General features: G+C 43.7%; 1 pseudogene; it reads left to right on the top strand.

Annotated features, from left to right (window-relative positions):
* Positions 1-280: 280 nt before the first annotated feature.
* LOC120986349 lies at positions 281-7,689 on the top strand (annotated as a pseudogene).
* The last annotated feature ends 13,804 nt before the right edge of the window (positions 7,690-21,493 follow it).

The raw sequence follows: 21,493 nt of genomic DNA, 5'->3' as shown, positions 1-21,493 counted from the left end.
TTCCCTTTATGTATTTAAAAGTTTCTATCATATCCCCTCTGTCTCGTCTTTCTTCCAAGCTATACATGTTAAGGTCCTTTAATCTTTCCTGGTAAGTTTTATCCTGCAATCCATGTACCAGTTTAGTAGCTCTTCTCTGAACTCTCTCCAAAGTATCAATATCCTTCTGGAGATATGGTCTCCAGTACTGAGCACAATACTCCAAATGAGGTCTCACTAGTGCTCTGTAGATGGTATTCAGGAACTGGCTGGGCAGGACAGCACCAGTGATCAAAGCGGTATGGAATCTTCTTTTCCTCTAATTCTCCAGCAGATTGGTGCCTGTGATCCTAATCTGAGGGCGCAGCTGTGGTTGCAAGAACGCCAAGCAGAGCGAGAAGATGCAGAACGCAGAACGGATCGAGAGTTCGCAGAACGCCAGGCAGAGTGGAAGTACCAGCTAGGGTCGACCCAAATGCAGCTACAAAGTGCTTCATTGTCACCCCAGGGTGAGTCCACGGACACTGTATCCCTTAAACCTCATCTAGATCGCTTCCCTGTCATGGAGAAAGACAGTGATCTGGATGTTTTCCTCAAAAGTTTTGAAAAGGTCTGCAGGCAATTCTAGCTACCCCCTGTTGAATGGGCTAAGTATTTGACTCCAGGACTAAGAGGCAAAGCACTAGAGGTGTTTTCAGCATTGCCGACGACTATGGATCAAGATTATGAGGCTATTAAAAAGGCCTTAATCCAACGGTTTAACCTCACCCCAGAGGTATATCGAAAACAGTTTAGGACTTTGTAGCGCACAGGTACTGACAGCTACTCAGACCTGGCTGTTGGACTAAGGAACCATTTCAGGCAGTGGACCCAGGGATGGGGTGTTACTGTGAGAGATGGATTTATTATTCTATGCATATATAATGAAAATATTCTGTAGTACACATTTTTGTCCACTAGATGGCTGCAAACCATATGTATGAGAAGGTCAATAAGGGAGGGGGAAGAGGGGATTACATTACAGTTTTCAAATCTACCTAAACCACTCCTATCAGGTTAAGGAGCGAATAGTCTCTTCTTAAGGAACACCCCTTTTGTGATGTCATGTCTGCTATTTAAGTCAATGTACTGTGAAATAAAGGACCTCTTCTACCATGGCTCAGGGAAGATGAGAAGATGCTTTCATGAAACCACCTAGTGTGTCTGGTCTCATTATAAAGCTGTATGGCATGCACATACTTATACTTCTAATTGATTTGGCACCACACAAAGAAGAAGGAGAAGTGCATGAATTGCGCTAACAAATGGCGCCCATGAGTGGGGCAGACAGCTTGCGTAACTTCCGATACAAACGCCACGAGAGCGACTTAAACGGAACCATCAGACGAGATCACATGCCGGCAAGGTAAGAAAGCTTTATTTCTTACGAATCTCCTCTGAAACTTCCGCTTTTGTGGGTTCTCAAGAGTTGAATTGGTGTTATCGCGATAGAAGGGTTCAAATTATAGCTGATCTGTCCGTTAGAAAGAACCTGTTGAAATATTCCTTCTTTGTGTGGTAGAACATGCTGGAACTAAACGGAAGTTGTTAGACAGCTGAGTTGGATATCCTGTGACGTAGAATTGGATCCCAGCCAAGTTCTGACGAGAATTTGAGGAAAGGGTTAACACCAATTGTCATAGGCAATTGGAAGTTATTAAGATTTTGTATCCCGGTGAATTGACTAGGGGTCTTCACCAAGAGAGATTGTGGGCTCAATACTATTATATCGTTTGATCTTTGTGCAACTGCGCTTAAGTTTGTGGGTTCAATAGCGATTAGTTATAGTAATCGGATACCGTTTGATCTTTGTGCAACTACGCTTAAGTTAGCGGGCTCGATAAATAGCAATTGTTTGATCTTTGTGTAACTACAATAATGGGAAATTCTAATGTTGCAGGACAGAGTGAAGAGATGTTAACAGCAGCTCAGTTGATGCAAGAAAAAAAAAGGAAAAGTTTCAGTTAGGAATAAAAGTTGAAAGCATTCTGTCATACTAAGTAGCAGCGATTTCCGGTATTATCCGGAAATATGCAGTTTTGTGTAAAAGTTCCCCCTAGAGGTTGCAAATGCAGTAGGAGATAGATTAAATTAAAGTTTGTGGAAAAGTGTAGATGGAAAGTTGAAAGAAATTGAGAAGAATGGACAATATTGGTATAGTAAAATGGAGGATTTGGGTGTGATAGGGAACAAAGAACAGGACAGTTTGCCATGTGGCATCCCTTCCCCCACCACATCTGTTGTAACTTTAAAAAGTAATCCTGGGTCTTGTGGTCCATCAAACAATACTATTGCTTTTTCTGTCAGCCCCTCCTCTACACCATGTACTGGAATGTGCTAATCAGCACCACCCACTGTGCCTTCTGTTCCCTCTAGCCCTTCCCCACCCCCCAAAAACTCTTTCCTTAGGACATCAACCCCCTCCTTATGGGGGATGGGAGTGTGTGTGCAGGCACAGAAATGTTGTTGTTTGTGGATCTCAAAGACAGGACACAATCCTATCATAATTCCCAACACTGGATTATATCCAGTGATGTCTACAAATAACCCTTCCCAATTGTATGTCCCATCAGTTAAAAATGTACCTGCAGTAATTATTCCCATGATGCTAGTTGGAAGTGTCCAATCCTATCAATCTAAGGTTGCACCCATTCTAAGTCCTTATTCAGATATGAGTGAAAGTGTAGCGATATCTGCATCATTATACCACACCCAGTAGTAACATCAATTTTGCCATGATGAATAGAATTCCCAATTCAGAGAACTTACTTATGCTGCTTTATAGAAAATTAGTTAAAATATGGAGAGTTTTCTCATATTATTTATGAGATTTGGAAAAATTTAGTCCAATGTAGAGCTGGGGATTTAATGCATAGTGAAGATCATTGAGTCTGGGAGGAAGCGTTTAGGTCATCAGTCAGTCACATTGTCATCAGGACACAGAGTGTGGAGAAAGTTTTCACTAGACTCCAGGAAAGCTGGGTGGATTTGGATTTTTGAGATTACCTTAGCTATGCATGAGAAAATCCTAAGTGCTGCCTTTGTGGATGGTCTTAAGGATCATCTGCGGCCGTCTAGTGTTGGCTAGGCTTGAGAGAAATTAGTTTTGTCCCTTCATATTGTTAAAGTTAAATCAAACAAAGACCTAAGGCGGGCGTGGCTGCCTATCAGTCCTCCCCACAAGGGGGGGGGAGACTTTGTATGTACTTGCCCACTTCCTCGCCCGTGGGAGGAGCTACAAATGTTCAGCCCCTTCAAATGAAACGCCCATAGGGAATTAACAACCCAGAATCAAATACTGGATCCCTATTATTTATATAATCCTTAGGATCTAATTCCATTGCCTCATAGCAAACATGTTCCATGATCTCTCATGGCTAAGGGTAGTATCACATGTGTAGGAGCATCTAGTAATGCAATTCCTACTCCTCTCACCAATTAATCACCGTCTTAAGGGTGTGCAAAATTAGATCCGATTACTCTGCTGCATCTGGAAGGGGGGAGGCTGGGAGTAGTAAATACAAATACTTTTTCCCACCTCTGTAAATAAAAATAAAAAGTACTTTCTGGGAGTAGTAAATAAAAATATAAAAATTCAAATTCAAATTTAATGTCTCCATCCAATTAATAACCACATTTTTGAGTTTCTGGTAGATCATTTCAGGTTCCTGGAAGATGGATCATTTCGGACAGGTTATGCTGTTCCTACTTAATCTGATGTTGTCAAGAAAGAACCACTCCGTCCAGCAATGGTAGTGCAGGAGACAGAGCTGAAGACACTCGCTGAGGTTGGTAAGATGGCTGAGGGTAAGACTACTAACATCCAGGTATGCCTTCGGTATCACTCATTATTATGGTCTAATCTAGTGAAGCAGAGATTTTGTTTGATCCATGGGTAAGCCCATCAATAATGAATGCTGAGTGTATGAAAGATGTTTGATGCCCTGATGCTGCCTGAGAAGGTAGAGGCTACATTATTACCTGAAGTCTACGCTAAGTGGAAGTCTGTGTGATACAGGATGGCTTAGGGCCAGTGGACTTCCAAAAAGTTTGCCTTTTTCAGATACAGGCTACAGAGGCTGAAAGGAAACACCAAAGGATAAAGGTAGAAGTGATGATAGGACTCTGGAGAGTTGGTAATAAACTGTTCCTTCAGAGGGCACTCTACCTAAAGAGGATGGATTTAGAACATGGGCAAATCGAGAGAGAGAAGGTGTGATTGGGTTCTGTGGTGGACGGCTCCTGGGTTCAACAATGCTGCCACTAGGTTAGTTGAAGGTGATGGCTGTAATAATGATGGGAGAACTATGGGAGTTCCAGGAAGGCATATGCCCAGGTCATCTTACCCATTTCAGAGACTGCGGATTGACTACATTCAGAACAAAGGTGGAACAGTGTGAATATGTCTGTGTCTATATTGATCTCTTTCCAGGATATTCAAAGATTTGGCCTGTAGCAAAGGCTACAGCTAAAAGATACTGACTGAGGTGAGAGTACCTATCCCTGGGGTTTTTCCCCCTCCGATATACATCTAACCGGAAGATAGGCCTAAGTCCTTATGAAGTACTCTTTGGGAATGCTCCTGAATTAGGTGTCTATTTCCCCAATAGTTCCAGATGCAGCCTAGTAGTTTTCCAAATGATGTTGTCTGTTGCACAAATTATTGTCTAATGTGTATTTCCAAGTTTTAGTTGTTTCCTAGAATCCAGACTGTATACAAGCAATTCATTCTTTACAATCAGGAGATTGGGTAGTGGTGAAACGAGAGACGTGTGGAAAGTCCTAGAGCTACGGTTTGAAGATCTACATCAAGTCCTGATAACCGCCGCCACTGCTGTCGAATTGCAAGGAGAAACTGATTGTATTGCAATCAAGTGCCAGGACTATAAGAGCCATAATGTTGTTTCATGCCTTATTGTTTGTTCCATATTGTACAAAGGGGAAATCACAGTCAAATCAAATTCCAACGGTGTTATATTATCAAGATGAGTCAGGAACAACTAAGTTGACTTTTGCAGTATAGTGGACTGTAAGACAGATGATAGGACACTTGGTTTTGGTCTGATAAGTACATCTGTGTGACTGGAACTGACCCAGTCTATGGTAATTGTGTTTAAATATGACCATACCAACTGTGGATATTGGAAATTAACCAAATGGAGCACTAGTCTGATGTGTTGGGAATATAAACCAGTGGAAAGGTGAAGGTTTGTCGCAAAGGATGACTATCCTGAAGGGAACCCCACCAAACAGTTGCAAACATGATGAATGTAATCCTCTGTTCCTGTCCATTAGAAATCCTATCCAACAGGATTCGGGGATATATGTTTTAGGAGCATGTGTAAAGTGACAAAGATCCCCTAGGCAAATCTAGAATGTTGGTGAGAGAGAAACCTCAAAGTTCAGTTGCATCTGTGGTTCCTACATCCTTACTTATAGTTGGCATTAAATATTTGGCCAAATTTAAAATATAATGACAAACTGACCTAAGAGACAGGATTTATACAGGAAAGCCCTTTGGTGTTTTCCCTCCAGGATATTGTTCTTACATAATTCAGCTGAAGAAGACAAGTAGTGACTCTAACGTTTACTCTGACAGTTGGTTTATCAACCAAAATGATCAAAACGCAGATATCTGGTGATTGTGTGGAGATTTGAAACTCCGACCCGGGATGCAGGTGGAATGAAGTGGTCAATGTACCCTGATCAAGTCCTGATCAAGTACTGATGCCATTTGTTCTATTCTCACCTCCTGAGTGAGATCAAATCAGAAAACAATGTCCGGTCACGACTAAGGAGGTCACTGCCTACATCCTTTGACTCACATGGATACATTGATGCCATAGGAGTCTGTAGAAGAGTTTCTGATGAATTTAAAGCAAAAAGTCAGATAGTTGCAGGATTTGAGTCATTAACTCCCATGATTAGTAAAAATTTTTTTTTTTTTTTTTTTTTTTTATTGGATTAACATATCTATTGTCATCAACAGAGATTTGTGAATTATATATGTGATGCTGTTAAGGGAATGGTGGAACAACTGAGCTCTTTTCCAGTGATGACTCTACAGAACCGACTGGTCCTTGACAGCAGAAAAAGGAGGGGTCTACAGGAACTGCTGCATCTACATTCCGGACAACACTGCCTGATGGAAGGATCACCAAGGATCTGAAGAAACTGATGGACTTTATCAAATGAACTGATGGGAAAAATTCTGAAATTAATATCATGGCCAGAATAATGTTTTGGGAACTGGTTCAGCGACTACAATGTTATTAGAATTTGGTTTTAACAGGCTGTCATATAGTTCTACATTTTAGGAAAATTGTTTTTGAAAATGTATAATACATCCATGCCCACACTATGTATATGTGCTGTGCCCCTGTCAAAGACACAGATTATTCCATCCTTAAGTAAATAAAACCTTGTTGATGGTTGCGGGGTAAATAGGACAAGGTGAAGGCAAACCCGAAAGGGAGTTGAGGGGACCTGGTGAAGCAATAAGGAAAGTCCAGCTCTTCGCTGTTTAGGGCGTTGGGAGAGTACCTCACTTTGCCTGTTCACCTTTGGTCTATTTCCCGCAAAAGGAGGGATTTGTGAGAGATGGATTTATTATTCTATGCATATATAATGAAAATATTCTGTAGTACACATACATATGTATGAGAAGGTCAATAAGGAGGGGGAAGAGGGGATTACATTACAGTTTTCAAATCTACCTAAACCACTCCTATCAGGTTAAGGAGCGAATAGTCTCTTCTTAAGGAACACCCCTTTTGTGATGTCATGTCTGCTATTTAAGTCAATGTACTGTGAAATAAAGGACCTCTTCTACCATGGCTCAGGGAAGATGAGAAGATGCTTTCATGAAACCACCTAGTGTGTCTGGTCTCATTATAAAGCTGTATGGCATGCACATACTTATACTTCTAATTGATTTGGCACCACACAAAGAAGAAGGAGAATTGCGCTAACATTACCACTTTGGAAGACCTGGAGGATCTGATGCTTCTGGACCAGTTCCTCCACACTTGTGCTATGGAAGTGAGACAGTTTATTCTGAAACGGGAGCCCAGGACCCTGGATAAAGCTGCCCAGATTGCGGATGTATATGCTGCCAGTCAAGTGCCAGAGGCACGGAAGCCTGCTGTGCCAGGTTGGAAGGGGGGAAAACCCCTTGTTAACCGCAGGTGTTATATGTGCAACCAAGTCGGGCATATCAGCACTGCTTGCACAGAAAAGAGGAAAACCACCCCTTTGCCCAAACCATCTATTTTACCCCCAGCAGTTTTGTTTGTGTGTGGGAAACAGAGGGCATCTTGTGACAATGTACAAGCGGTCACTGTGGGCAACACAGTCACCATGGGACTAAGGGACACTGGTGCCGAGATGACCCTCGTGCACCCAGAGCTTGTCAACTCCAAGGACCTCATCCCCGGAAGAACTCTAACTGTTGCTGGCGTTGGAGGTCTAACCCCTGCTTTACCTATGGCCCGAGTTTACCTGGATTGGGGGGCGGGAAGAGGAATGATGGAAGTGGGAGTGACAGATAAGATTCCCATTAATGTGTTACTAGGAACTGATCTGGAACATTTAGTCTCCAGGGATATTCCCTCAGACATTGAGGAGGACGCTGGCGAGCATATGGTGATATTGAGACTGTACCTACTATGAACTGTGATAACTCTGTGTGTACCAATGTGTTAGAATTGCATAATGATACTGTGCCTAGTGATAACCTGAACGTAGTAACCAATGCATTAGGTGAAGTTTGCATAACTAACAATAATGTAGAAGGTGATATGTATTCATCAAAAGATAATGGCTTGTGTAGCAGTTTAGTGGCAGGAAATGTCATAAAGATGCATGAAGTTCCTGTCACATCCACATCCACCCTCCTGCACCGAGAGGGGGATAAGAATGTGTCCATTTCTTCTGTAACCCGCAGTCAGAGTGCCCAGGAGGCCAACTCAGGTCTGGGTTCTGGGCCCCCTACTGTCTGGGCTATAGAAGAAACGGAGCGAGCTGGCAGTCCACAGCCAGGGGCTGGGATTAGTCAGAATGTGGTGTTATCCACCAGCACAGACGCAGACCATCGCTTGTTTCAGACTGCCCTACACACGGATGACAGTCTGCAGAAGCTGCGGGAGATGGCTGGTCAGACCCCTGAGGGGGAAGACAAAGAAATCATAACCTGGGACCAAGGGAGGGTATGGGGGCCTCTAGATCTCCTGAAGGAATCATGGGAGGGAGAATTGATTTCACCCGAAGTCTCTGTAATCGACTATGTCCTAAAATTCAGGGAAAGAATGCAGGAACTGACCAGTATTGTACATGAGAACATGGTTCAGGCACAGGCGCATCAAAAGAGGTGGTACGATAGAAATGCCAGGGAGAGGGTGTACAAGGTGGGTCAGAAGGTACTCGTCCCTATGACCCAGAAAAAACTCCAGGCGGCATGGGAAGGCCCGTATCCCATTCATCAACGCTTAAATGATGTGGACTATGTAGTCACGATTGATCATGTTCGCAAGAAGCACAAAGTCTTTCATGTGAATATGATCAAGGCGCATCATGACAGGGATACGTCCGTCCTGCCAGTCTGCAGTTTACCAGAGGAGGGGGAAAGTGGCTGCAGCACAGGAGGTAGGTTCCCTTGAGGATGTCATAGTTAGCTCACAGCTGTCTGAGTTTCAGAGATCCCAGGTACTTACCCCCTTTCTCGCCACTTTTACAGGGAGACCTAGAAGGACTCCCCTGGCCACTCACCACGTGGACACTGGGGATCATCTGCCGATTAGACAAACGGCCTATTGAGTCTCCATAGAGGTGAGAGCGGACATAAAGAGAGAGGTAGAGGAAATGTTAGGGCTGGGCGTGATCCAGGAATCTCAAAGTGCGTGGGCATCACCTGTAGTGCTTGTCCCCAAAAAGGATAAGACCACATGCTTTTGCGTGGACTACAGGAAGCTAAATACCATACCCGTTTTTGATGCGTACCCAATGCCCCGCATAGATGAGCTGTTATACCAGCTAGCCAGTGCCCAGTACATAACCATTATGGACTTGAGTAGGGGGTATTGGCAGATTCCCATGTCCCCTGGGGTCCAGGAGAGATCCGCCTTCATCACTCCTTTTGGGCTCTATGAGTTCAAGGTAATGCCCTTTGGCATGAAAAATGCCCCTGCCACATTCCAGCTCTTGGTGAACCAGCTGTTGGACAAGTTTGAAAGGTTTGCCGTTGCTTACCTGGATGACATCGCTGTGTTCAGTCAGACCTAGGAGGATCACTTGACCCACCTGTCACAGGTGCTCAAGCTAATCCAGGATGCAGGACTGACCATGAATCCTGAAAAGTGTCAGATAGGCATGTCTGAGGTGCAGTACCTTGGGCACCAGGTAGGTGGAGGGACGCTTAAGCCAGAGCCACGGAAAGTAGATGCCATCTCCAATTGGCCTACCCCTAAGACTAAGAAGCAGGTTATGTCCTTCTTAGGGACAGCGGGGTACTATAGGAAATTTGTCCCCAACTATAGCACCCTAGCAAAACCCTTGACAGACCTCACAAAGAAGAAGCTACCGCAAATAGTTAACTGGACTGCAGACTGCGAGAGGTCTCTGTCAGCGTTGAAATCTGCTCTTGCTAGCTCTCCAGTCTTGCAAAGCCCAGATTTTACCCGCAGGTTTGTGGTTCAGACTGATGCTAGTGCATATGGACTAGGCGCAGTGCTCAGCCAAGTGAATCCTGAAGGGGATGAGCACCCCATAATGTATTTGAGCAGGAAACTCTTAGCAAGGGAAGTGGCATATGCCACTATAGAGAAAGAATGTATGGCCATTATATGGGCTTTGCATAAATTGCAGCCATACCTTTATGGGCGAAATTTTACGGTGGTGACCGATCACAACCCCCTCAGTTGGTTACATCAGGTGGCAGGTGACAACGGAAAGCTGGTGAGATGGAGTCTGGCCCTGCAACACTATGACTTTACAATCCAGCACAAAAAAGGCAGTGAGCATAGTAACGCAGATGGGTTATCGCGTCAGGGAGAAGCGGCTGAGCATAGCTTGTGATATTGATTGCTAAATCAATGATCCCATGCCATTTCTTGAAGGGGGAGGTGTAACGAAATCCGAGGTAAATAGACAGATAGATAGATAGATAGATATATAGATAGATAGATCTCATATTCTCCTAGACTTACATTATCAATAGCTGAATGTATTGCAGTGGCTAATTGATCTATTAAGCAAATGCACATGGTGCCTCTCGATGCCAGCGTGTCTGAAGACTAGGTGAGAAACTGCACATTATCAGAGGAAGCCCCCATTTAGCACAGGCCTGCTAATTGAAAACCATTTGGACATCCTAATAAAGACATGGGAGGGGGATACTTAAAATGCACAGCCACCCTAGACATGTTGGCTGCTAGACCAGTGGGTGGTCTAAGCCATTCAGTTATCAGAAGCCACAACTCCGACCTCATGGCACCCACAGCCTCAGAACCCTAATAATTGTGTTCAGCCTGACATGGGCTTCGGGTAGAGTCTATGCATGCCATACTGGACAGGAGGCATTTCTCGTTATTCAGGATCTGGCCTTCTGGAAATCATAACTCAATCATATTTGGTGTCTGTTTGACCGGGACAAAGCGACTCAGATTATGGGATCATACCTGTACCCGCAGTCCCTGTCATACAGCGAGGAATCGCAGTGATTCATATTGCCACCTCAGTCAGTCTTCTGGGAAGGTGAGGCAGAAACCTGAATAATATCACACGTCCCAGAAGGCCGGACTGAAAGAAGGGAGGTTCCCTCACAGCCCACCGGCTGAGGGGGGATAAAAATGGGTGTTTGGGAACAGGAAGTTGTCAGCCATTTTGGGGATCCACATCGTTTGGAGTGACTGCCCACACCTTCAGCTGTCCCCACAGCCGGAATATAACTGCTGCATCTCAGTAAGCCAATATTCCGTATTTTATCCCGTTTATTTTATCTGTTCATTGCATTGGTATTGTATGTATATTTTGTTTTTATCTTTTATCTGACACTTTCTTTTTGTATTGCACTGCACTATTGTGTATTAAATTTAAACATTAATAAGTCCCTTCCTTGTGGTCTTATAGAACTTGCTCTTTCGGAGGGAATAACGTTACCAGTAGTGTTTCAGAGGATTTTAGGTCCTATATAGATCATCTGTGTTACTGTGCTAAATTTGGGTTGAGTGAATATCTGAATATAGGCCCCTATTGCCTTATAGTATAGGTGGTGGCAGCTATTGTGATAGAAAATATTGGGGTGTTAGAATCTAGGGGAGTATGTTAGCATAATTCCGTCATCTAGAATAGGTGGGTGGGAATTTATGTGGTAACTTGATGAGCTCACTAGTATAATTCACCCCAGTGACGTGACCTATTGAGTAGAGATCGTGACAGTAATGCACAAACTGCCAGAGGATGCACCTAATTTTTGATGAGGCCGGTCTTTGATAAATCTTCACCATCTCTCTGAAGATGCAAACTAACTGCTTGTCAGTGAATGGTAGGCCATCGAAGGATATGATGATGTTGACTTACAGCTGGATAAGGGTATAGCAAAATATAAATATAATAAAAATGAAAATAAATCCATTTTCCCATTTCCCCCAAAACAGTAAGAAGGAAACATAATTGATATTAGTGCAGCCATAAAATGTACAAAATATCTATCATTACAAAACTAAACAATGAGGGGCACACCAAGAGAATATATATGTATATGAGAGGAGTGCAGGCCTGGTATCAAGAAACAACTATAAAAAACACCAGAGAAAGAAATACCACACTTCAGCCGCACCTCCAAAAATAGAACATAATTTTATTCAAACAGACAATTTGACAAGTTTAAAAACATGGATGGACAAGGCAAACCCCACACATGGGAGAAAAATTAAAGTGCCATAGTGCATGAATAACCGTATCAGAGGACAGTAAAATGTCAGAAAATCCTAGGAAATATACTTATCATGAAGCACAATGGTAGCACACGGAATAGCACAAACCCATCAGGGAGGGGAGCCGGCATCAACGTCACAGCCGGCCTCCCATCCGCGTCATGGCAGCCAAAGGATCGCAAATAGACAGGGGGCGGGAGCAAACGCAATGGGGCGCGTGCGGCGATTTGTCACTTATCAATATATGCCTTATGCAGTTGGGCCAATAAAATATTCAGAAAAATGAATATATAAATAGATTGTATAAAGGACGAGCCAATAAATCTGTTACAGAGTGTGATTGAGAATCATTATCATTATAATATGCAATAACATGATTGTGCATCTAATATAACTATATACCCACGAGAGATAAATAAAAGATCAATGAATACATAAGAATGATGTGTATACAGCATAAAAATTCCGAGGTCACAACACAATTATTTTAACATAATATAGACAAATCCCTCAAACCATAATTAATACCACAGAAGTAATACAATAAATGCATACTTAGAAGATTTTTTATCAAGATTTATCAATTCATGGAGCAAAGCCCCAGATTCATAAAAATATATAATAACATAATTGTGCATCTAATATACCCACAGAAAATATAAATAGTGAATCAGTGATTACATAAAAATGACAATATCAATATTATAGATTCCGGAATCACAACATAATTATTTTAACATAATATAGACCAGTCCCTCAAACCATGATTAAATACCACAAAAATAATACAATAAGTACATAAATAAATAACAACAACAAATTCATAAGGCAAAGCCCCAAATTCATAGAGGTGTCCAAAAAGGTTATGTATACAGGAGACATCACACAACCATGACCCCTGTCTCCCTAAGTATGTATAAACTATAGATTTAATACTCCAATAGATAATATCAATGCCATCAGGGTGAAAACTAACCCAATGGCCGCAGACCATGCACCGGGGAGGATGGGACCAGTCAAGCAAGCGCAAAGTTATACAGAGAGCATACAAACTACTATATACTGGACAAATATAGATTCAAAATGATAATAAAGATAAACATGAATGCCCATGTATACAAAATAATGAACAAACAGACAGTATACATCATATGTAAAAATTATTATTAATAATTCCAGGCCATATCAGGCAGTACGCAAAGTGTAAAAAAATAAATAAAATAAATAAATAAATAAGAATAATTTGAATTTAGAATAATAATAAGTGCAAAGATAGAAGTGCAAGGGGCATCCAGGTGGAACACACAGCAAACAGAGGTTTGTGTGTGTCCAACTGGACACCAATGAAAATGTGCGAGGTGCCCCTGTAGGTGTCAGGAACAAGGAGAGACGGAAAACATCCCCCATGACCTGACAGCCACAGAGAAAGTCCACAAACGGTGAAAAAACAGATGAACACGGTCCATGGGTCCTCTGTGCCCGTGTTTCAGTGTCGTCCAACCTCCTTGAACCTGCCATTATGGCTATCCAGGAAATGGGTTGCCACTGATGTTAGGGGTTTTTCCCCTTTAGTTCGGTCCCGGTCTGCCAGCCGGATATTTGAAGTATGTTGCTGTACTCTCTTCCTGAGCTCCTGCATGGTCTGGCCCACATAAATCCTTTGGCTATGCCTCCTCTACCCGTAGTATTCACCGGTCGTTGAAAGTGGCTACGGACGAGGGTATCTTTAAGGTTTGGGGCCCTTCTTGCTATGATCCTGGGTCTGTCATCAATATGTGTTGCCAGTTTTCCGTCTTTCTTTAAATGTGTCGGGTGAAAGCTCGCAAAATGTAGTAGATTATTAGTTGCAGTGCTTTTGCGGAACAAGGATGTCACAATTCTAGAATCCTGCAACTTTATTCGAAGATCCAAGAAGTCGACCTCAGACTCGGAAATTTTGTGTGTCAAAAAAATGTTGAGCGAATTCTCATTAAGATAGCCAATGAAATGTTCACAATCCTGTCTGGAACCCAGGAACATGTGGTGGGCTGGATCGCCAGAGGTGGAGCCGGACAGGAAAAATTTGACAGCATCAAGTCCATCGCTATGAGGTACCAGGCGGTAGAGCAAAATCGCTCAATTCTTGTATCAGGTGCATGGAATCCCGAATATACGACCTGAGGCCCAGCACAAATGACTCCAAGAACTGGAGTTCCCGCTTAGTGATGATCCTGATCTCAAACGCTCTCTCCAGAAGTTGGTCTAATTTTTTCTTAAATGTTATAGTCGGATCTTTATCAGCTTCCTTTATAACAAAGGATTTATTCTGTTGAAGTTGTCGAATACTGTTGGACTCTGTCACAGCCATGTTTCTTCCTTTAATGGTATTCCTCTGTAGTTTGCAAACTTCTTGTAGGACTGCTGAATCACTCTCGCTCTCCCTGAGTAGGTCCATTAAATCCAAAAAGACGCCGCGTTCATCCTCCGCAAGTTCTTTCACTAATGTCGGTTGAGCATAAAGTAATTTGAAGCAAAGTTGCCTGCAGTGACCCAGTGTCCTGGGAGTGTCTGGATCCTACATCCGTTTCCTGTGGGGTGGTAAGTAGTTGTTGCCTTTGCGCAACTGGGGTCCTCTTTTTTTGGGGTTTACGTAATCCCCTCCGAGTTCGCTGTCTTCGCTGTTTTCGGATAAAAAATCAATGTCACTATTAACATTAGTAGCAGTCTGTTTCATAGCGATGTCATTTGGGTGATTACCCTTAGAGGGTGCCCGTGTGTTACCACTGTGCTTCCACCTAAAGGCCTGCTTTCTCTCATAGTCACCCCTATCCCGCTGGAATTTGGATTTTTTGCCCAACATGATATCCTTATCAAATTGTTCCAAAATATCCTTCAATTTGGCCTGAAATACATCAACCTTTTCTTTATCATGCTGTTCAAGTTTGGCTTCTAACTCAACGAGTCTGAGTTTGGTCCTCTGTAGGAGTTCCCTATCGTGTGTAATCACGGCATTGAGTTCCGGTTTGGTCACCATCTTGCGCATGCGCAGTGACTTCTTCAACACGCCGACTTGTTCCGGCATTCTGAGCTGCGCGCGACCATGCACAGGGGAGGACCCAGGTAACCCATATACCTTGCTACCGCCCTCCTCCTTCCCCCTCTGCGGCTGACCGCTACTTCATTAGCCTTTACCACAGGTTTATATGATTATGTCTTAACTATCTGAACTATAAAGGTTTTAACAGTTACTTGTATCAACATGGATCTCTGAGGAAGCCAGCATTTGTACTGGCGATACGCGTTAGGATTGCTTGGCTCCCCTCCCTGATGGGTTTGTGCTATTCCGTGTGCTACCATTGTGCTTCATGATAAGTATATTTCCTAGGATTTTCTGACATTTTACTGTCCTCTGATACGGTTATTTATGCACTATGGCACTTTAATTTTTCTCCCATGTGTGGGGTTTGCCTTGTCCATCCATGTTTTTAAACTTGTCAAATTGTCTGTTTGAATAAAATTATGTTCTATTTTTGGAGGTGCGGCTGAAGTGTGGTATTTCTTTCTCTGGTGTTTTTTACCATTTTGCCACACTCCATTTTAAATGATCCCTGGCCCAGTGAAAACGCCTGAGCTTGTGGATCTTGCTTAGAAATGGCTTCTTCTTTGCACTGTAGAGTTTCAGCTGGCAACAGCAATTGGCACGGTGGATTGTGTTCACTGACAATGGTTTCTGGAAGTATTCCTGAGCCCATTCTGTGATTTCCTTTACAGTAGCATTCCTGTTTGTGGTGCAGTGTCGTTTAAGGGCCCGGAGATCCAGTATGGTTTTACGGCCTTGACCCTTACGCACAGAGATTGTTCCAGATTCTCTGAATCTTCGGATGATGTTATGCACAGTTGATGATGATAGATGCAAAGTCTTTGCAATTTTTCGCTGGGTAACACCTTTCTGATATTGCTCCACTATCTTTCTGCGCAACATTGTGGGAATTGGTGATCTTCTACCCATCTTGGCTTCTGAGAGACACTGCCACTCTGAGAAGCTCTTTTTATACCCAATCATGTTGCCAATTGACCTAATTAGTGTTAATTGGTCTTCCAGCTCTTCGTTATGCTCAAATTTACTTTTTCCAGCCTCTTATTGCTACTTGTCCCAACTTTTTGGGGATTTGTTGACACCGTGAAAATTGGAATCAACGTATTTTTCCTTTAAAATGATACATTTACTCGGATTAAACGTTTGATCTGTCATCTACGTTCTATTACAAATAAAATATTGATATTTGCCATCTCCACATCATTGCATTCAGTTTTTATTCACAATTTGTATAGTGTCCCAACTTTTTTGGAATCCGGTTTGTACAATTCCCATCTAACATTGCTGGCGTTTGTTCCAGGCTGTACACCTGCACCATATACCCCTGGCTGGTGAAGAGCAAGTCTTCTCCTCTTGTGCATCTGCTATTGTGCTCCCAATTCTTGTCCTGGAACTGAGGATGCTTGATCAGCAACTTGAGGCTGAACTACAGATCATAACCCTGGGCAGTGAGCTATAAACTTCACATTTTGGAATAGTAAGTAGAAAGTGATAATGTGGGAAACTGTAACAATCTCTGCTCCAGAAGGCAGGCAAACAGGTAGGAGAAGGCATAGCCTGACAAGCTCACTTGTTTAGGAGCAGAGAGGCAGAAAGAGGCTTCACTTGACAGCAACCCGGTGAGATCTCCGCTTTCCTTAAATCCTGATGTGGGATTGCTCAGAGCTAGAGTTGATCGAGCACCAAAGTGCTCAGGTGCTCGATTAGAACACTTTGGGATGCTCGGGTGCTCTGTAGAGCACCCGAGCACAATGAAAGTCAATGGGAGAACATGAGCATTAAACCAGGCACCCCACTGCTCTGAAGAGGGGAAGGTGTCTGGTTTATAGGAAAAGGTCAGAAATTGATAGAAACACCACTGAAATGTTTCGGGAACAGCATTGGAAGGATGTCTGGACACTTCTTGGACTCCCAGGTCGCTGCTGGGAACGATGTTGTCCGAGTAGTATGTCACTTTTACAGACTGACAATAATACACACCAAACCAAAGATAAAATCGATTTTAGAGAAAAAATTGTTAGGAAACATTCCTTCCTGTATATTTACTTGTATATAAAGTGCAAGTGCTGCCAAAAATACCAAGGAAGAGGCACTCCGATACAACCTGTATATCACATAAAGGATGACCTCATTCACATTGTGGTAAAATTGTTCAGGTAGTGGGACTCCTACACTCATAAATCCTATGCACTAAGTAAAAGGGCTGCCAAAAATTACAAGGAACTCCAATACACCCTTTATTACACATAAAGGAGGGCATCATACACAGCTTTAAAAAATTATGATTGATGGCCTGCTGGTGACCCTCAAAAACATTAGGAGCAAGGACCTGCTGGTGACCCTCAAAAACATTAGGAGCAAGGGCCTGCTGGTGACCCTCTTAAACATTAGGGGCGAGGGTCTGCTGCTGATCTGACCATCTAAAAAATTAGGGGTGAGGGTCTTCTGCTGAGCTGACCCTCTAAAGCATTAGGGACGAGGGCCTGCTGCTGATCTTGCCATCTAAAACATTAGGGGTGAGGGTCTGCTGCTTATCTGACCATCTAAAACATTAGGGGTGAGGGTCTGCTGCTGATCTGACCTTCTAAAACATTAGGGGTGAGGGTCTGCTGCTGAACTGACCATATAAAACATTAGGGGCGAGGGCCTGCTGCTAATCTGACCATCTAAAAATTAGGGGTGAGGGTCTGCTGCTGTGCTAACCATCTACAAAAATAGGGGTGAGTGTCTGTTGCTGATCTGACCATCTAAAACATTAGGGGTGAGGGTCTGCTGCTGATCTGACCATCTAAAACATTAGGGGTGAGGGTCTGCTGTTGAGCTGACCATCTAAAACATTAGGGGTGAGGGTCTGCTGCTGATCTGACCATCTAAAACATTAGGGGTGAGGGTCTGCTGTTGAGCAGACCATCTAAAACATTAGGGGCGAGGGCCTGCTGCTGATCTGACCATCTAAAACATTAGGGGTGAGGGTCTGCTCCTGATCTGGCCATCTAAACATTAGGGGTGAGGGTCTGCTGTTGAGCTGACCATCTAAAACATTAGGGGCGAGGGCCTGCTGCTGATTTGACCATCTAAAACATTAGGAGCGAGGGCCTGCTGCTAAGCTGACCCTCTAAAACATTAGGAACGAGGGCAGCCTAATAAGCATGTTGATATGATGGAGGAGGAGGACGAGAAAAGGAAGATTAAACCATATACCCTTGTTTGTAGTGGAAGGGGTGCATGGGAATACAGTGTATTCAATACACCATAAAATCCACATTTAAAGTGCCTTTATGTTCAGCCGCTTTCCTCTGGTGGTATAGAGAAGTCAGAGGCAATCCAGGCCTTGGTAATTTTTATAAGAGTCAACCTGTCAGCATTTTCAGTTGACAGGCGGATGCGCTTATCAGTTATTATGCCCCCAGCAGCACTAAATACCTGCTCTGACAAAATGCTGGCAGCAGAGCAGGCCAGCACCTCCAAGGCATTGAGCGCCAGTTCGTGCCACATGTCCAGCTTGGACACCCAATAGTTGTAGGGCACAGAGGGATTGCTGAGGACGCTGACACGGTCTGCTATGTACTCCTTCACCATCTTCCAAAACTTTTCCCTCCTTGCGACACTAGGCCGCGCATCAGGCTGAGGGTGCTGGCGGGGTGTCATTAAACTGTCCGTGGCCTTGAGAGTGTTGCCCTGCCTCTGTTGGAACTGCTGTGTGTTCCCCTTGTCTCCCCTGCTCGGTTGCCCAAGGAACTACGTACTCTGCTGCCAGCGCTGTCAGCTGGAAATTTTTGGAGCAATTTTTCCACAAGGATCTTTTGGTATTGCACCAAATTCTCTTTGTAGCGGGGGTCGAGAAGGGTGAACAACCAGTAATCGGTGTTGGCCAAAATGCGTATAACGCAAGGGTCACGGGAAAGGCAGCATAACATAAAGTCAGCCATGTGTGCCAGAGTCCGAACAGACATGTCAGACAAGACTTCGCTGTCCTTGTCAGGAGGATGACTCTCAATCTCCTCTTCCTCCTCTTCGGCCCATCCACATTGAACAAATGGAATAAACCTGCTATGGGTACTACCCTCTGTAGCGGAGGCAACCGCCTCCAGCTCCTCCTCCTATGGCACCCCTCAATAAGTATTTTGTGGAAGAAGGTATTCGGCACCCCTCAATCAGTATTTGGTGGAAACAGGTATATAGCACCCCTCAATCAGTATTTGGCGGAAACAGGTATATAGCACCCCTCAATCATTATTTGGCGGAAACAGGTATATGGCACCCCTCAATCAGGATTTTGTGGAAGAAGGTATATCGCAGCCCTTAAGCAGTTTTTTGGGCGGCAACAGGTATATCACACCAGTTGCAATTAGTTACTCCAATAGCGTTTGTCCTTCTATCTAGCTGCGGTATCGCAGCAGAACCGCACACAACTGCTGCACAATACAAATACACTTTAATATAATTTCTATGTTAGAAATTATTTTAGAAGTATATCACACCCTTCTATATCACACCTATCGATAGCACACCTACACCAGTCCTTAAAAGGACTTTTGTGGCCTTATTAGCTAGCGTTTGGTGTCCATAACTGTCCCTGCTCGAAAATGCAACCTTTTCCTACACTGTCAAAACACATAATGTAAAATGGCTGCCAGATCGGGTTTTGTTATAGGGTTGGGGGTGTGTCCATGTGCTGAAACGTCTCAATTGGCTGTCCTGTCCCATCTGATGGATGTGTCATGGGTCAAAGTTCGGCGCTATGCAAAAAAAAATGGCGTGTGCGAATATCGCCATATGTTCGCATGTTCAGCTAATCTCGAACAAACAAAGTCCCTCTTCAAGCGGGCTTGTCGAGAGGGCCAAATCAAAGAATGGCGATGAAAAGTGCTCCTCGGAATATCCGAGTGTGGGATCACTTGTTTACCAAGACTCTCCATGGTGGGAGGAAGGAGGATCAGGGTGAGATTTATGTTGACCAGACTCTTGGCTACTGAGACTGGATTTTGTGGAAGACAGGGTGATGCTAAACCGACTGGAAGCATTATCTGCTGCAATCCAGCCGTGGCCCTGGTCGCACTGGTGTGACTTCAGGAGTGGTGTCCTGTGCCGCCCTGCAAACTGGGACAGGAAGCTAGGTATCGTGGATGAGTATGTTTCTTGTGCTCTGGCAGCAGGCACAGTTTCACCGCGCCCAGGGCCACGGCCTCTGCATGCACCATCAGCAGCACGGCAACTTCCCCGTCCCTTATTGCTCGCCTTAAGCATATTAAATGGTATATATGCTTGCAAGTATGTCACACGTACAGTAGCGCAGGTTTTGTAAGTGTATGCGCAAATAAATTAAACTAAATGTCACTGATATTTAGGATGCTCAAACGTTATACAGGAGATGTAGCGCAGGTAATGTCACTGTCACCAGCGGTGAAAAAATTAAACTGAATGTCACTGATATTTACGATGCGCAAACGTTGTACAGGAGATGTAGCGCAGGTAATATCGCTATCACCAGCGGCGAATTTTTTTTACTGAATGTCACTGATATTTATGATGCGTAAACGTTATACAGGAGATGTAGCGCAGGTAATGTCGCTGTCACCTGCGGCGAAAAAATTTAACTGAATGTCGCTGATATTTATGATGCGCAAACGTTATACAGGAGATGTAGCGCAAGTAATGTCGCTGTTGTCACCAGCGGCGAAAAAAATTAAACTGAATGTCACTTATATTTATGATGCACAAACGTTATACAGGAGATGTAGCACAGGTATTGTCGCTGCTTTTACCAGCGGCTAACGTTATACAGGAGATGTAGCGCAGGTAATGTCGCTGCTGACACCAACGGCTAACGTTATACAGAGATGTAGCGCAGGTAAGGTCACTGCTGTCACCAGCGGCTAACGGTATACACGAGATGTAACGCAGGAAATGTCGCTGCTGTCACCAGCAGCCAAACAATTGCCCGCAATTTAGCACACGTTGCACTAATATAATATGCACTAATATATTTTGCAGCCAGATAAAACAATAGTCCTTAAAGGGACTGTTGGGTCTCTAACACCTTTCAACACTCAAAACTCCCCTAAAAAAATAACACAATTCCTACACTATCTGTCCCTTCTGCTGCAGCTCGCCCTAAGTCTGAGCCGAACCACGTGTCATCAGGTGCTATATAGCACCCGATGACGCGTTCCGGCCAGCCAATCACTGTAATGCCAACAAACGTGCGGGGAGGAGACTCGAGCATCGCGGGATGTGCAGAGCATCACGATGCTCGAGTAAAAAAGGTGTTCGGCCGAGCATGCTCGCCCAACACTACTCAGTGCCAGTTATTGTATTTTCCACCTGGTTCTTGTGTGTGCTAAATTACTATGTGAGTATTGTGAGTATTCTTAGGTTTTTAACCTAGTTTTTTGCCCAGTTACTCTTTATCTTCTCCTTGCATGCTACTGTGTTTGACCTAAAATTGTTTTGTGACTATTTTGCTGTC

This window comes from Bufo bufo, chromosome 1 (genome assembly GCF_905171765.1).
Source record: "Bufo bufo chromosome 1, aBufBuf1.1, whole genome shotgun sequence".
NCBI lineage: Eukaryota > Metazoa > Chordata > Amphibia > Anura > Bufonidae > Bufo > Bufo bufo.
Note: the sequence above shows the minus strand (reverse complement) of the source record. Positions and strands in the feature narration are given on the sequence as shown.